Here is a 17297-nt window from a genome sequence, read left to right on the forward strand (position 1 = left end):
TCTTTGCCTCCTTGGTTGGAGTTGTCTTGCCAACCTTGATTGTAGTTACCACCTTGGTTATAATTACCGCCTTGTTGATAGTACCCTTGATTTGGACGATTGTAATAAACATTAGTAGCCGCTAAGGTGTTATCTTCTTGTTGGAGTTGTAGACATTCATCCGTGTAGTGAGAATAGCAAGCGTATATTCCACACACTCTCTGAGGGACCAACTATTGACAATGTTGTTGTACAGGAGGCTGAGGTTGTTGTTGATTAAGCTGGAGCTACTTAAGTATATTGGTCATCTCTCCCAGAGTCTTGGTGAGAGCATCGGTCTCACTAATAGAGGAAACTTCCGCAACAGCCTTGAGATGATTGTTCCTTTGCCTTGCATTTCGGGTAGACTCAGCTAGATCGGTGATCAGTTGCCACGCTTTCGTCACCGTCTTGTACTTCGTCAGAGAGCCATTACTTGCAGCATCTAAGATGGTCTTGTCTTGAGGCTTCATACCTTGGCAAAATAGCTTATCAACACCAACTGGTCAATCTTGTGATGAGGACATAAGTCTAGGAGATTCTTAAAGCGTTCCCAATACTCATAAAGAGTCTCTGATTCGCCTTGGATGATGTAGGAAATTTCCTTCCTCAGTCTATCTGTAACCTTTGCTGGAAAGAACTTGTCCAGGAATTCCCTTCTGAGCAAATCCCAATTAGTAACAACAGCTTCCGGTTGAGTGTAGAAGCACTCCCTTGCCTTTCCCTCAAGAGAAAATAGGAAGACATATAACCAAATAGTAACCTCATCCGCTCCATGCCGCCTAGTAGTTGAGCAAGCTATCTAAAAATCTCTAAGGTGCTTGATAGGCTCTTGTGCAGGTAGGCCATGAAACTTAGGCAGTAGATTAATCAAAGCGGTCTTCCGTTCAAAATCTGCAGCCAAATTCGGATGACGCGCTTGATATGGTTGTAGTGTAAAGTCCGGAGCTCCTGCTTCCTAGAGAGTAATCCTTCTAGGCTCCGCCATAGTATCTGCACTTAAATCAACAGAAGAAGCGTCAATAGAGTCAGTAGAAGAGGGACTAGTTTCTTCCTCAAATGACGCTTCAGATTCGACCTCAGATAAGACTGGTGAATTGGTAGAAACCCTTTCACCACCCTCAGAGGCTAACCGACGCCGAGCTCACCTAATACGTGAAATAGTTTTTTAAATTTCAGGATCAAACACGGCTAAGCTTGGATCCGGTAATGAACGTGTCATTCAATGAAAGAAACATAGAGCTCGTGGTAATAAAATATATTAACAAAATTTAATAATAAAACTACTACTAATAAACAGAAAACACACCAATAAAAATAAAAATAAAATAAATAAAATGAAATTATGTAAATATAAAAATATTTACACCAACCAATAATTTAGCACACTGTTGCAACTCCCCGACAATGGCGCCAAAAATTGACGGTGAAAAAATGCCGGTTAAGAAATATTAATAAAAGCAGCATTGTCAGTATAGTCTTAACCGACGAAATTTCCACTATCAATTTAGTTTTGTGTCACAATTAAAATTAAATAACTGGGAGTAAAATTCTCAGGTCGTTTCCCAAAGAGTTGACTCAATGTGCAATTTATTGGTTAGGAATTTTCTGAGAAACTTTTAAAGTTTGAGAATAGAAAAATAAATAACTAAAAATCAAAGCAATAAATGATAGCAATAGGTGTTATGATTTGAAATAAAAGGGTACTGGCTAAGAGAAGATTAATTGGAGTTTCTATCCTTGTTGACTCTCCCAAGTATAATAGTAAAAGGTTGTTGCTTCCACTCAGTTATCCTCTTGCAGTTGCGAATGAAGGTTAAGTGGGTAATACTAAATCTGATTCACAAGTCCTAATCCCTTCCTAGGGAAGGATTAGAGTTAGTGAAAAGTGAGTTAGCCAGCAATCCCCAATTACAAATTAATACTTGAGTATTCCAACTCAAGGGGTTCCAATTAATCAGCTCCCAAGCCAAGTTGAGAGCTTTAAATCATAACATGAATGCCATTTGTCAACAACATGGAATAAGAATAAATAGGAGATATGGTAATTAAAAATAAATTAATAAAAGCAAAAATGGAGCTGATAATTAATTGAAGGAAATCAAACAAGTAATGGGATTAAATGTAAAAATGGTTCATTGTATTAATAAAATTCAAAATTAACAATATCCATATATGACCATGAGCAATTAAATAGAAAACAAAAGAGTAGAGTAATAGAAAGGCAAACTATAAAGATGAAAACTTCAATCGAAGGTAGTAGCTCTCTCAATATCCAATCTAAAGCACAAAACTAAGAAATCTAAGAACCCTAGAGGAAGCAGTGTTTTTCTCTCTAAAAATTCAAAACTAAAAAAACTAAACTAAGTGAAAGTGATTGTGTTGAGTCTCCGCTTGCTCCATGGCTCTAGTCTGTGTTTTTGGGCTAAAAACTGGGTCCAAAATAGCCCAGAAATCGCCCCCAGTGTCTTCTGTGATTGCAGCACGTGACGCACGTCACGCGTATGCGTCAGCTACGCGTACGGGTCGCTGGACGTCTGCGCTTGTCATGCATACGCATCGATGTACGATGCGCCAATTCACGCGCACGCATCAGGCATGCGTGCGCGTCGATCCTCACTGCTCAGCTCCTTAGTTTCTTGTGTTCCTTCCACTTTTGCATGCTTCCTTTCCATCCTCTAAGCCATTCATGCCCGATACAGCCTGAAAACACTTAACACACAGATCATGGCATCGAATGGTATAAAGAAAAATTAAAAATTAACAATTTAAAGGCTTAAGATGCAAGTTTTCAATCATGGAACAAAATTAGGAAGGATTTGTAAAACCATGCAGTTTGTATGAATAAGTGTCCGAAGAACTGATAAAATCCACTCAATTTAGCACAAGATAAATAATAAAATAGTGGTTTATCAAGTGTTTTGTGTTCTATGTATCATAAAGCAATGAATCAGAGAATTCAGAAAAAGAAGTAATGAACGGTTAGTGAAAATAGTATGAGAAAATAGTTAAAGATTTGGAGATGCTAAATTTTTGGATTAATAGTTCTTATCACTCACTATAATTATGCAAAGGTTATATTCATGGAAAACCCTACTTGATTAAACCCTAATTCCTTAGTAATTTAATCTTTTCTAACCAAACCAACCGCCAATTCCTTGGTCACTTAATTTAAATTAGAAGTTTAAGTCCAATCCTAGTTTATGAGCCACACAAATCCTAGGTACCCAAAGATAAGATGATTATATATCACGTATCATGTTAAGTCCAGGTAATTAGAGAATTATGAGGAATTGACTTCAAGCTGTTATTCAAGTGATTTAACTTTTCCAAGATTCAACAAGAATTCAATTAGAAAAAGAGTTATTTTCCAATATACTCTAATTCTTAGGATGCAGAACGAAATCAATCCTTCAAAATAAACCAGTGCATTAATTAAGAGAAGAATGACAATAGTATTAATCTATTAAAATAATAGAGCTCCTAACCTTAATAATGGATGTTTAGTTGCTTATGGTGCGAAAAAATCCTAGCAGGAAAAAGTACAAAGTGCGCAGGAAGAGAAGAAGAAGAAGAAGAAAAGCACGGTCAAGGGCCGAGACAGTGTAAGCCCAGGGAAAATTTCTTTCCCTTTTATATCTAATCCTAATTGATACAAAATTTAAATTCTAAAACCTAAAAATATCTTTTCTTAATTCAAAATTAATTTAAAAATCAAATTAGAGTAAGAGATTTGGTGCTGAATCACGTGGGGACCACTCTGGTTTTCACTACTCGTGCCAAACTTGGGATTTCTGGTGTTTGGCTCCACCTGGACTACAACCTTTTCATTTTGTATGAGGTCCCTAGCGCCAAACTTGGGGTTTTTAGCGTTTGGCACCGAGACTCCCACATGGAATGGTGATGCTGGACGTGGTTTGGCGCTAAACGCCAATGTCGCAGCATTTAGCACCATGATGCCAGAGAGAAAGCATAAACAATTATATATCATCAGAAAGCTCTGGAAGTTTCCTTTCTAATGCCACTAAAACTAATTGGACCTCTATAGCTCAAATGATACTCGTTGGAGTGTGAGGAGATCAGGGTTGACAACATCCACGAATTCTCTTTGTACTTGTCTTCAATTCTTGGTTCCTCCTTGTTCTTTTGCTTCTCTTTTTCTAAAATTTCCCTACAAGAATCATGAAACTAAAAAAATCAAAGTACTAATAAAATATCCTTGAAAATCATATAATTATTAAGCAAATATTACAACTTTTCTATAAGAAATGCTAATGAAAAGTGCTTAATATGCTCACGTATCAGACACTCTCCCTCATAATATTTTTCCCACATCCTCTTTTAGTTGTGTATGTTGAAAGTTGAGAACGTGGTAGAGCACTCTCATTTGGAATATTTTTTTCACGTCTCTCTTTGATTGTAAGGTGGTAGGGCACTATCCCACGGAATTTTACGGCATCCAAGATAAGGTGGTAGGATAATATCTCACAGAATTTTTACTGCATCTAGGGAAAGGTAGTAGGGTACTCTTCCTTAGAACATTACTCCTGAGTATACCTCCAGAACAAGGTGGTAGGGCACTCTCCCTCAGAAATATTCCTCCTATGGATGCATAAAAGAGAGAGACCAATCCATGAGATGCCAAGCGGATTTTGTGTCGGATTTTGGCGGATAACCAACACGTGAGCTCATAACCAATAGGACAGACATGCATCATATGTTGGGCCAGAGGCCGTGATTTGATTATATGTTGGGCCGGAGGCCGTGATTTAATTATGTTTAGGCCGAAGGCTGTAAGTGCGTAAGTTATGTCTTGGTAAGTTTGGTGAGAATGGTTCTTTGGTAGGTAGTGAAATCTTTTGGATATTATGTTTGATTGGCTTTTATAAGTTTAAAATATAAATTTGGATAAGTAATTGTTGATTTTTGAAAATGTTCATAAGACGAGCGATGATCACTGTGGTTGAAAACAATTTTTTTTATATATCTTCTTATGACAATTCTAAATTTCTCTAGTGAGGCCATATGGTTAGGTTCTCACCACTGCAGGCTTCTCTTTTCAAGACAGATGAGGTAGCTTATGGAGTTTTCTTCTGCGCATCTGATTGTATATATAGTTATAGTTTTTCCCTCGCCTTTATTCTTATATTTTTGTAAGAGGGTTAGGGGTCGTGATTATAATGATATGTACGTATGTAATATTTGTAGTTACTTGTATAAAAATCTCTTATTACTATGTATATATATAGGAAGTGTTGTGATTTGTTTGTATGTATGCGTATTTGTAAAAAGAAAAAAAAAGTATTTTCGGTTTTTCAAAAAAAAAACAGTGATACGGTTTCGAGCTAAAGGTTCCTATTTTATTATTAAGTATATGGAAGTCGTCGTAATATCTTCACTATCAGAGTGGCATAGCGGGAAGCATGACATTCTCGTAGTAAAGTTGTTACATTATATGCATTAAAGAACTGAGGGAATGATCCTTTGGTAAGGGAAGGTGACCCTCAAATACAAGATATTGACATGATCATTTGGAAAGGGAAGGTGATCGATCGAGATGATCCTTCGGTAGTGATCGCCAAAACTTTTGGGATAAGAACCTTCGGTAAGAGAAGGAGACTCCCACCTTTTTATACCGGTTTGAGCTTAATATCTTCCGAAGTTAAATTTAAAAGAATGCTTAAGAAAAGTTAAAGTCTATTTCATGCATTTCATAAGAGTTATTTGGTCAACAATGGTTTATTTTCTTTTCATGTAAAGAAAAGTTAATTAGGAGAATGTCAAGAGAAAGCAAGTCAAGGTTCATGTGTTTGCGTTATATATGATTTAATATTATAAGCATTCAGTAATGAGTCACATGTGTCATCACATAAGTGTTGAAGAATTTATATTTAATTCTTAGATGGATGAAACTGATTTTTTAGGAATATTATAAGCATACGACTAACTTCTAAATTTATTATTAATTCCATAGTGTTAAAAATAACATATGACAAAAATCAAAATGAAGTTAAGTGTCTTTAGGATATCCCTCTCCAAAAAAAAAAGTTAATATAGAGACGCAAAGAAATAGGATGTGGGCTATTGTGAGAACAGTGACCTCCCGATTTTCCTTTTTTTTTTCCTAAAGTAGATATACTCAGAAAATTATGATTTACAAATCATAGAAAATCTCATTTTGAGACAGTAGCCATGTGGATACAAAGTTTGCACGAATTTAAGGTTATTAAGGGATAGAATTCAAAATATCTAAATTGTCTAGTGATAGATTTAGAAAGTTATGTTAGAATATGAACTAAAATTATTCTTAAATATAAAAGATAGGACCTAAAAGAGATATTTGGATAAGATTAAGCTGATATTGGAATTTGATATTTGTAAAATATTTAGTGGTCAAGTTAAGAGAGATAGATGAAAGACACACTCTAGACTATTGAGAGATTAGAATGAAGTGAGACTGCATGAGATATGAGACATTAGAAAGTAAAGACTTAAATATATTAGTTATAAGATGCTTTGAAAAATTTTGCTATGTTTTACGACTTGTTTATTCTCTGATATGTAAATCTACCTTAATTATATTTGATTGGCATGACTAAGTCATATTTAGTGTACTTAGTTAGCTCATGACGAGAATAAAAATATTTCATGGCTTTGGTCAAGAAGAAAATTATCTAGATCGTCAAATATAACTGACTTTTAACATACCTTTTCGGTGGGATGCTATATTTATACTTTATTTATTTGCTTATTTTTGCTTGAATAATGTGTGGGTTGATTGAACTTATTTATATTTTGACTATTTTACATTTCTAATAAAAAAAATAGATAGAATTACTAGGATACAATAAGGTTGAAGTTTGTATCTTCTTAGAAATTAAAAGACGAATTTTGAGGACAAATTTTTTTTAAAGAGGTGAGAATGTAACATCTCAGTTTTTTTAATTATATTTATTATTTACTTAATTAAATTTATAATAATTTAAATTTTAATTTTATAATAAAATACTAGAAGATAATGCACTTACAAAACTAAGATATCTAATTTAAAATTTAAAAAAATAAAAATACTAGTTTTAGTGAATTTCTAACCGACAGTAAACAATCTTTTAAGATATAGTCATAATTAATTCTATATTTATTGGATTTGAATGATCTTTAGTTATATGAAAAGATAAGAAAACTAACTTTATTCTTTAAATACAAAATCAAATTCAAATAAAATTAGGTTGATAAATTCGTTACAAGTTCATAGTAGAAAATTGCGCTCTAACCAACCAACCTGATATACTAACAGTATTTTGTAAATATCTCAAGTTGTGGTTATCCAATTGAATTTGTTCAAAGTTTGTTTTAAAGATAACTCAATTCTCTATAAATTGGCATCTAATAGCTATTTCTAAATTCCAAATGTAAAAAACTCTATAGTGCTTGCAAAGTAACAATTCAAATTGGAGATTTCACCTAATAAACGTGAGTTAGATTCCCCTAACATTGTAACAGTCCATACCACCCGCTAGCACGATATTATCCGCTTTGGCATACAAGGCCTCACGGTTTTGCCTTTGACGATAGGGATGATAGCCGAAGCCCTCTACACTCACTCATCAAAACGCGTCATGCTAGGAAGAGGTATACACACCCTTATAAGGCATGCTTCGTTCCCCTCCCCAACCGATGTGGGACCTTACAATCCATCCCCTAAGGGAGCCCAGCACCCTCGCTGGCACATCGATCTGGGCTCCGGCTCTGATACTATCTGTAACAGTCCAGACCACCCGCTAGCACGATATTGTCCGCTTTGGCACACAAGGCCTTACGATTTTGCCTTTGACAATAGGGATAATAGCCGAAGCCCCCATACTCACTCATCAAAATACGTCATGCTAGGGAGAGGTATCCACACCCTTATAAGATATGCTTCGTTCCCCTCCCCAACCGATGTGGGACCTTACAATCCACCCCCTAAGGGAGCCTGGCGCCCTTGCTGGCATATCAATCCGGGCTCCGACTCTAATACCATAATGTAACACCTATTGTAAGGTCCCACATCGGTTGAGGAAGGGAACGAAGCATGCCTTATAAGGGTGTGGATACCTCTCCCTAGCATGACGCGTTTTGACGAGTGAGTGTGGGGGGATTCGGCTATCATCCCTATCGTCAAAGGCAAAAACGTGAGGCCTTGTGTGCCTGGTGTGCAAAAATCGTGACGGTTCATTCCTTGGAAACGGCGCTAAAAACTTAATACGCACGTTCATAATCTTAGTTCTTTGTCACAACTTCGCACAACTAACTAGCAAGTGCACTGGGTCGTCCAAGTAATAAACCTTACGTGAGTAAGGGTCGATCCCACGGAGATTGTCGGCTTGAAGCAAGCTATGGTCATCTTGCAAATCTCAGTCAGGCAGATTCATATGGTTATGGTGAATTGATAATTAAAATATAAATAAAACGTAAATTAAAGATAGAGATACTTATGTAATTCATTGGTGAGAGTTTCAGATAAGCGTATAGAGATGCGTTCGTTCCTCCTGAACCTCTGCTTTCCTGTTGTCTTCATCCAATCATTCATACTCCTTTCTATGGCAAGCTGTATGTTAGGCGTCACCGTTGTCAATGGCTACATCCTGTCCTCTCAGTGAAAATGGTCCAATGCACTGTCACTACATGGCTAATCATCTGTCGATTCTCGATCATACTGGAATAGGATCCATTGATCCTTTTGCGTCTGTCACTACGCCCAGCACTCGCGAGTTTGAGGCTCGTCGCAGCCATCTCTTCCCAGATCCTACTCGGAATACCACAGACAAGGTTTAGACTTTTCGAATCTCAAGAATGGCCGTCCATGGATTCTAACTTATACCACAAAGACTCTGATTAAGGAATCCCAGAGATATTCATTCAATCTAAGGTAGAACGGAAGTGGTTGGGAATGATGATGACTGTCACGATCATCACATTTATACTGAAGTGCGAATGAATATCTTAGAATCGGAATAAGCTTGAATTGAATAGAAAAATGATAGTACTTTATATTAATTCATGAGGAACAGCAGAGCTCCACACCTTAATCTATAGTGTGTAGAAACTCTACCGTTGAAAATACATAAGAGCAAGGTCCAGGCATGGCCGAGTGGCCAACCCCCATAAAGGTCTAAGATAGCATAAAACTGATCAAAGATATCTAATACAATAGCAAAAGGTCCTATTTATATCAGACTAGTTACTAGGGTTTACAGAAATGAGTAAATGATGCAGAAATCCACTTCTGGGGCCCACTTGGTGTGTGCTTGGGCTGAGCATTGAGCTTTACACGTGTAGAGGCTTCTCTTGGAGTTGAATGCCACCTTGTAACCTGTTTCTGGCGTTTAAGTCTACTTTGCAACCTATTTCTCGCGTTTAACTCCAGAATGCAACCTGAAACTGGCGTTGAACGCCAGTTTGCGTCGTCTAACATCGGGCAAAATATGGACTATTATATATTGCTGGAAAGCCCTAGATGTGTACTTTCCAACACAATTAAGAGCGCGCTATTTGGAGTTTTGTAGATCCAGAAAATCCACTTTGAGTGCAGGGAGGTCAGAATCCAGCAGCATCTGCAGTTCTTCTTTAACCTCTGAATCTGATTTTTGCTCAAGTCCCTCAATTTCAGCCAGAAAATACCTGAAATCACAGAAAAACACACAAACTCATAGTAAAGTCCAGAAATGTGATTTTTTATTGAAAACTAATAAAAATATACTAAAAACTAACTAAATCATACTAAAAACTATGTAAAAACAATGCCAAAAAGCGTATAAATTATCCGTTCATCACAACACCAAACTTAAATTGTTGCTTGTCCCCAAGCAACTGAAAATCAAATAGGATAAAAAGAAGAGAATATACTATGAATTCCAAAATATCAATGAAACTTAGCTCCAATCAGATGAGCGAGACTTGTAGCTTTTTGCCTCTTGAATAGTTTCGGCATCTCACTTTATCCCTTGAAGTTCAGAATGATTGGCATCTATAGGAACTTAGAATTCAGATAGTGTTATTGATTCTCCTAATTCAGTATGTTGATTCTTGAACACAGCTACTTTATGAGTCTTGGCCGTGGCCCTAAACACTTTGTTTTCCAGTATTACCACCAGATACATAAATGCCACAGACACATAACTGAGTGAACATTTTCAGATTGTGACTCAGCTTTGCTAGAGTCCCCAATTAGAGGTGTCCAGGGTTCTTAAGCAGACTCTTCTTTTTGCTTTGGACCTTGATTTTAACCGCTCAGTCTCAAGTTTTCACTTGACACCTTCACGCCATAAGCACATGGTTAGGGACAGCTTGGTTTAGCTGCTTAGGCCAGGATTTTATTCCTTTAGGCCCTCCTATCCACTGATGCTCAAAGCCTTGGATCCTTTTTACCCTTGCCTTTTGGTTTTAAGGGCTATTGGCTTTTTGCTCTTGCCTTTTGGTTTAAAGAGCTTTTGGCTTTTTCTGCTTGCTTTTTCTCTTTTTCTCTTTTTTTTTCGCTTTTTTTTTGCAAGCTCTTCTCTATTCACTGCTTTTTCTTGCTTCAAGAATCATTTTTATGATTTTTCAGATCATCAAATAACATTTCTCCTTTTTTCTTATTCTTCAAGAGCTAACATATTTAACATTCATAAACAACAAATTCAAAGCACTGTTCAAGCATTCATTCAGAAAACAAAAATTATTGTCACCACATCAAAATAATTGAACTAGTTTCAAGGATGAATTCGAAACCATGTACTTCTTGTTCTTTTGTAATTAAAACATTTTTCATTTAAGAGAGGTGATGGATTCATAGGACATTCATAACTTTAAGACATAGACAATTAAACACTAATGATCATATAGTAAAGACACAAACATAAATAAAACATAAAGCTCAAAAATCGAAAAATAGTAAAATAAATAGACAAGGAGATTAAGGAATGAGTCCACCTTAGTGAGGGTGGCATCTTCCTCTTCTTGAAGAACCAATGGTGTTTTTGAGCTCCTCTATGTCTCTTCCTTGCCTTTGTTGCTCCTCCCTCATAGCTCTCTGATCTTCTCTAATCTCATGAAGGATGATGGAGTGCTCTTGGTGTTCCACCATTAGTTGTCCCATGTTGGAACTTAATTCTCCTAGGGAGGTGTTGATTTGCTCCCAATAGTTTTGTGGAGGAAAGTGCATCCCTTGAGGCATCTCAGGAATTTCATGGTGGAGAATTTCCTCAAGCTCTTGTTGAGGTCCATGATCTCTTATTTGCTCCATCCTTTTCTTAGTGATGGGCTTGTCCTCTTCAATGAGGATGTCTCCCTCTATGTCGATTCTAGCCGAATTGCAGAGGTGGCATATAAGGTGAGGAAAGGCTAACCTTGCCCAAGTGGAGGACTTGTCAACCACCTTGTAAAGTTCTTGAGGTATAATCTCATGAACTTCCACCTCCTCTCCAATCATGATACTATGGATCATGATGGCCCGGTCTAACATCAGACCGGTTACTAGTAAGAATGATTGAGCGTTGAATGAACTCTAGCCATCCCCTAGCCACCGGTTTGAGGTCATGCCTTCTTAATTGAACCGGCTTGCCTCTTGAGTCAATTTTCCATTGAGCTCCTTCCTCACATATGTCTATGAGGACTTGGTCCAACATTTGATCAAAGTTGACCCTTCTTGTGTAGGGGCGTGCATTCTCTTCCATCATTGGCAAGTTGAACGCCAGCCTTACATTTTCCAGACTGAAGTCTAAGTATTTCCCCCGAACCATGGTGAGCCAATGCTTTGGATTCGGGTTCACACTTTGATCATGGTTCCTAGTGATCCATGCGTTTTCATAGAACTCTTGGACCATTAAGATCCCGACTTGTTGAATGGGGTTGGTGAGAACTTCCCAACCTCTTCTTCGGATCTCATGTCGGATCTCCGGATACTCATTCTTTTTGAGCTTGAAAGGAACCTCAGGGATCAATTTCTTCTTAGCCACAACTTCATATAAGTGGTCTTGATGGACTTTTGAAATGAATCTCTCCATCTCCCATGACTCAGAGGTGGAAGCAATTGTCTTCCCTTTCCTATTTCTAGAGGTTTCTCTGGCCTTAGGTGCCATAAATAGTTATGGAAAAACAAAAAGCTATGCTTTTACCACACCAAACTTAAAATGTTTGCTCGCCCCCGAGCAAAAGAAGAAAGAAAGTAGTGGTAGAAGAAGAAGAATGAAGGAGATAGAGGGAGAAGGTGTATTCGGCCAAGGGTAATAAGAGAGGGTTGTGTTGTGTGAAAATGAAGAAGGAATGAGGGGTTTATATAGGAGTGGGGGAGGGTTTAGGGTTCGGCCATTAGGGTTGGGTTTGGGAGGGAAAAGAGTTTGAATTTTGGAGGTAGGTGGGGTTTATGGGGAAGAGAGGATGAATGTGAGTGGTGAAGAGGTGATGGGAAAGAGTGATTGAGGTGATTGGTGAAGGGTATTTGGGGAAGAGAGTTATGAAAAGGTGTGAAGAAGAGAGAAGAAAATATGGGGATTCTGTGGGGTCCACAAATCTTGAGGGAATTCTGTGGGGTCCACAGATCCTGAGGGGATCCTGTGGGGTCCACAGATCTTGAGGGAATCCTGTGGGGTCCACATATCAAGTGGGGTCGAGGACTTAGCATCCCTGCTCCAATTAGACGTGTAAAATGCCCTTGCTGTGCAATCCTGGCGTTTAACGCCAGACTGCTGCTTGTTTCTGGCGTTAAACGCCCAAATACAGCCTGTTTCTGGCGTTTAACGCCAGGCAGATGCTTGTTTATGGCGTTAAACGCCAGCTTGGTGCTTGTTTCTGGCGTTAAACGCCAGACAGATGCTTGTTTATGGCGTTTAAATGCCAGACTGCTCTCCTTCAGTGTGTGCTGTTTTTAATACTGTTTTTCATCTTGTTTTTTATTTTTCAGTAGTTTTTGTGACTCCACATGATCATCAACCTAAAGAAAACATAAAATAACAATAGAAAATAAATAAATATAATTAGACAACATTGGGTTGCCTCCCAACAAGCGCTTCTTTAATGTCAATAGCTTGACAGTGAGCTCTCATGGAGCCTCACAGATGTTCAGAGCAAGGTTGGAACCTCCCAACACCAAACTTAGAGTTTGAATGTGGGGTTTCAATACCAAACTTAGAGTTTGGTTGTGGCCTCCTAACACCAAACTTAAAGTTTGACAGTGGGGGCTTTGGTTGACTCTGCAGTGAGAGAAGCTTTTCATGCTTCCTCTCCATGGTTACAGACAGAGATCCTTGAGTTTTAAACACAAGGTTGTCCTCATTCAGTTGAAGGACTAACTCTCCTCTGTCCACATCAATCACAGCTCTTGCTGTGGTTAGGAAGGGTCTTCCAAGGATGATGGATTCATCCTCTTCCTTCCCAGTGTCTAGGATTATGAAATCACCAGGGATGTAAAGGCCTTTAACCTTTACTAACACGTCCTCTACTTGTCCATAAGCCTATTTTCTTGAGTTGTCTGCCATTTCTAATGAGATTCTGGCAGCTTACACCTCAAAGATCCCAAGTTTCTCCATTACAGAGAGTGGCATTAAGTTTATTCCTGACCCCAGGTCACACAGAGCCTTCTCAAAGGTTATGGTGCCTATGGTACAGGGTATTAAGAATTTGCCAGGATCTTGTTTCTTTTGAGGTAATTTCTGCCTATCCAATGCATTCAGTTCATTGGTGAGCAAGGGAGGTTCATCTTTCCAAGTCTCATTACCAAATAATTTGGCATTCAGCTTCATGATTGCACCAAGGTATTTAGCAACTTGCTCTTCAGTAATTTCTTCATCCTCTTCAGAGGAAGAGTATTCATCAGAGCTCATGAAGGGCAGAATGAGGTTTAATGGAATCTCTTTGGTCTCTAGATGAGCCTCAGATTCCTTTGGTTCCTCAAAGAGTTATTGGTCACTAGACGTCCCAGGAGGTCTTCCTCACTAGGATTCACGCCCTCCTCCTCCCTTGTAAGTTCGGCCATTATGGTTAAATCAATGGCCTTGCACTCTCTCTTTAGATTTTCTTCTGTATTGCTTGGGAGAGTACTAAGATGAGTTTCAGCGACTCTTTTACTCAGCTGGCCCACTTGTGCCTCCAAATTTCTAATGGAGGATCTTGTTTCATTCATGAAACTTAGAGTGGCCTTAGATAGATCAGAGACTATATTTGCTAAGCTAGATGGATTTTGCTCAGAATTCTCTGTCTGTTGCTGAGTGGATGATGTAAAAGGCTTGCTATTGCTAAACATATTTCTTCCACCATTATTAAAGCCTTGTTGAGGCTTTTGTTGATCTTTCCATGAGAAATTTGGATGATTTCTCCATTAGGGATTATAGGTGTTTCCATAGGGTTCACCCATGTAATTCACCTCTGCTATTGCAGGGTTCTCAGGATCATAAGCTTCTTCTTCAGAAGATGCCTCTTTAGTATTGTTGGATGATTCCTTCAATCCATTCAGACTCTGAGAGATCATATTGACTTGCTGAGTTAATATTTTATTCTGAGCCAAAATGACATTCAGAGTATCAATTTCAAGAACTCCCTTCCTCTGAGGTGTCCCATTACTCACAGGATTCCTTTCAGAAGTGTACATGAACTGGTTATTTGCAACCATGTCAATGAGTTCCTGAGCTTCTGCAGGCATTTTCTTTAGGTGAATGGATCCACCTGCAGAATGGTCCAGTGACATCTTTGATAGTTCAGACAGACCATCATAGAATATATCCAGGATGGTCCATTCTGAAAGCATGTCAGAAGGACACTTTTTGGTCAGTTCCTTGTATCTCTCCCAAGCTTCATAGAGGGATTCACCTTCTTTCTGTTTGAAGGTTTGAACATCCACTCTAAGCTTGCTAAGCTTTTGAGGAGGAAAGAACTTGGCTAAGAAAGCCGTGACCAGCTTATCCCAAGAGTTCGGGCTGTCTTTAGGTTGAGAGTCCAACCATATTCTAGCTCTGTCTCTTACAGAAAATGGGAAAAGCATAAGCCTGTAGACCTCGGGATCAACCCCATTGGTCTTAACAATATTACAGATCTGCAAGAATTCAGTTAAGAACTGAAAGGGATCTTCTGATGGAAGTCCATAAAACTTGCAATTTTGTTGCATCAGAGAAACTAATTGAGGTTTCAGCTCAAAATTGTTTGCTCCAATGGCAGGGATTGAGATGCTTCTTCCATGTAAATTAGAATTAGGTGCAGTAAAGTCACCAAGCATCTTCCTTGCATTGTTATTATTTTCGGTCATGTCTCCTTCTTTTTCGAAATTTTCAGTCAGATTTTTTCCAAAGAGTTGTGCTTTAGCTTCCCTTAGCTTCCTCTTCAGAGTCCTTTCAGGTTCAGGATCAGCTTCAACAAGAATTTTTTATCCTTGTTCCTGCTCATATGAAAAAGAAGAAAACAAAAAAAGAAAATATGGAATCCTCTATGTTACAGTATAGAGATTCCTTATGTAAGTATAAGAAGAGAATAATGGAGGAAGGAAAAGATAAGAATCCAAACACAAGGGAGAGGAATGAGTTCGAATTCTTGGGTGAAAGAGGAGTGTTAGTAGATGAATAAATAAACAGAAGGGGATGAGAGATGAGAGAAATTCAAAAATTAAATAAATTAAAATAAAAGTATTTTTGTTTTTAAATTGAATTTAAAATAAAAAAATAAAAATTAAAGTTCAAAAATTGAGAAAGGAAAATTGAATCAAATTAAATTAAATTTAAAACAATTAGTTAATTAAAAAAAAGAATTTTGAAAAAGAGGGAAGGGATTTTCGAAAATTAGATAGAGAGAGTTAGTTAGGTAGTTTTGAAAAAGATAAAAATCAAACAAAAAGTTAAGTGGTTAATTGAAAAAGATTTGAAAATCAAATTTTGTAGAGATAAGAAAATAGAAAAGATTTTGAATTTAAATTTTGAAAAAGATGTGATTGAAACTTAAATTGAAAAATATTTGAAAAAGTAATTTAAAAAGATTTGATTTTGAAAATTAAAGTTGATTACTTGACTAACAATAAACAAAAAGATATGATTTAAAATTTAAAGATTGAACCTTTCTTAAGAGGCAAGTAACAAACTTTTAAAATTTTGAATCAATCACATTAATTGTTAGCATTAATTTCGAAAATATGAAATAAAAATAAGAAAAAGATTTTGAAAATAATTTTTGAAATTTTCGAAAATCATAAAATAAAATGAAAAAGATTTGATTTTTGAAAAAGATTTGAAAAAGATAGAATTTTTAAATTGAAAATTTGATTTGACTCATAAGAAACAACTAAATTTTGAAAAGTTTTGAAAAAGTTAACTCAAATTTTCGAAAATTTATGAGAGAAAAAGGGAAAGGTGTTTTTTTTATTTTTGAATTTTTAATTATGAAAGAGAAAAAAAACACAAAAAAGACACAAGACATAAAAATTATGAATTAAAACACATAATGCATGCAAGAACACTATGAATGTTAAGATGAACACTAAAAACACTTTGAATGTCAAGATGAATACCAAGAACTTATTTTTGAAAAATTTTTAAGAAAAGAAAAACATGCAAGACACCAAACTTAGAAATTTTCAATAATTAGACTCTAACAAATTAAAATTGCATATGAAAAACAAGAAAAGATGCAAAACAAGAAAACATGAAGATCAAACAAGAGGATTCATCAAGAACAACTTGAAGATCATGAAGAATGCATGATGAATTTTCGAAAAATTAAAGGAAAATTAAAACACATGCAATTGACACCAAACTTAAAAACTGATTATAAGACTCAAACAAGAAACATAAAATTATTTTTGGTTTTATGATTTTATTAAAATTTTTTTGGATTTTTCGAAAATTATTTGGAAAAAGCAAAATAAGGATTTCAGAATTTTTAATAAGAATTCCAGGAATCTTGCAATGTTAGTCTAAAGCTTCAGTCCAGGAATTAGACATGGCTCACTAGCCAGCCAAGCTTTCAGTAAAAGCTTCGGTCCAAAACACTAGACATGGCCAATGGCCAACCAAGCTTCAGCAGATATTGCCTACCTCCCATGTATTCAACAACTATGTGTGTACTTGCCAAATGGGTGAAGATCAACAAGCTCTTGTGATGATAAGTTGAAATCCCGGTCCAAAAGATCAGACATACAGCCAGCCAGGATTCAACAAATCATCATGAAACACTAGAATTCATTCTTAAAAATTCCGAATAAAAATATAATTTTTTTTGAAAATATTTATTTTAAATTTTTTTTTGAAAATAAATAAAAGTAAAAAGCTTAAAAATAAAATAAA

The 17297-nt window shown here is 36.6% G+C and overlaps 1 non-coding gene across 1 annotated transcript; it reads left to right on the plus strand.

Annotated features, from left to right (window-relative positions):
- Positions 1-14773: 14773 nt before the first annotated feature.
- On the plus strand, positions 14774-14881 carry LOC148567081 (small nucleolar RNA R71). Its single transcript, XR_015881790.1, has one exon. It is a non-coding gene; the product is annotated as a small nucleolar RNA R71 (small nucleolar RNA).
- The last annotated feature ends 2416 nt before the right edge of the window (positions 14882-17297 follow it).

The sequence above is a fragment of the Arachis ipaensis genome, chromosome B4 (genome assembly GCF_059453495.1).
Source record: "Arachis ipaensis isolate K30076 ecotype BB chromosome B4, ASM5945349v1, whole genome shotgun sequence".
Taxonomy (NCBI): domain Eukaryota; kingdom Viridiplantae; phylum Streptophyta; class Magnoliopsida; order Fabales; family Fabaceae; genus Arachis; species Arachis ipaensis.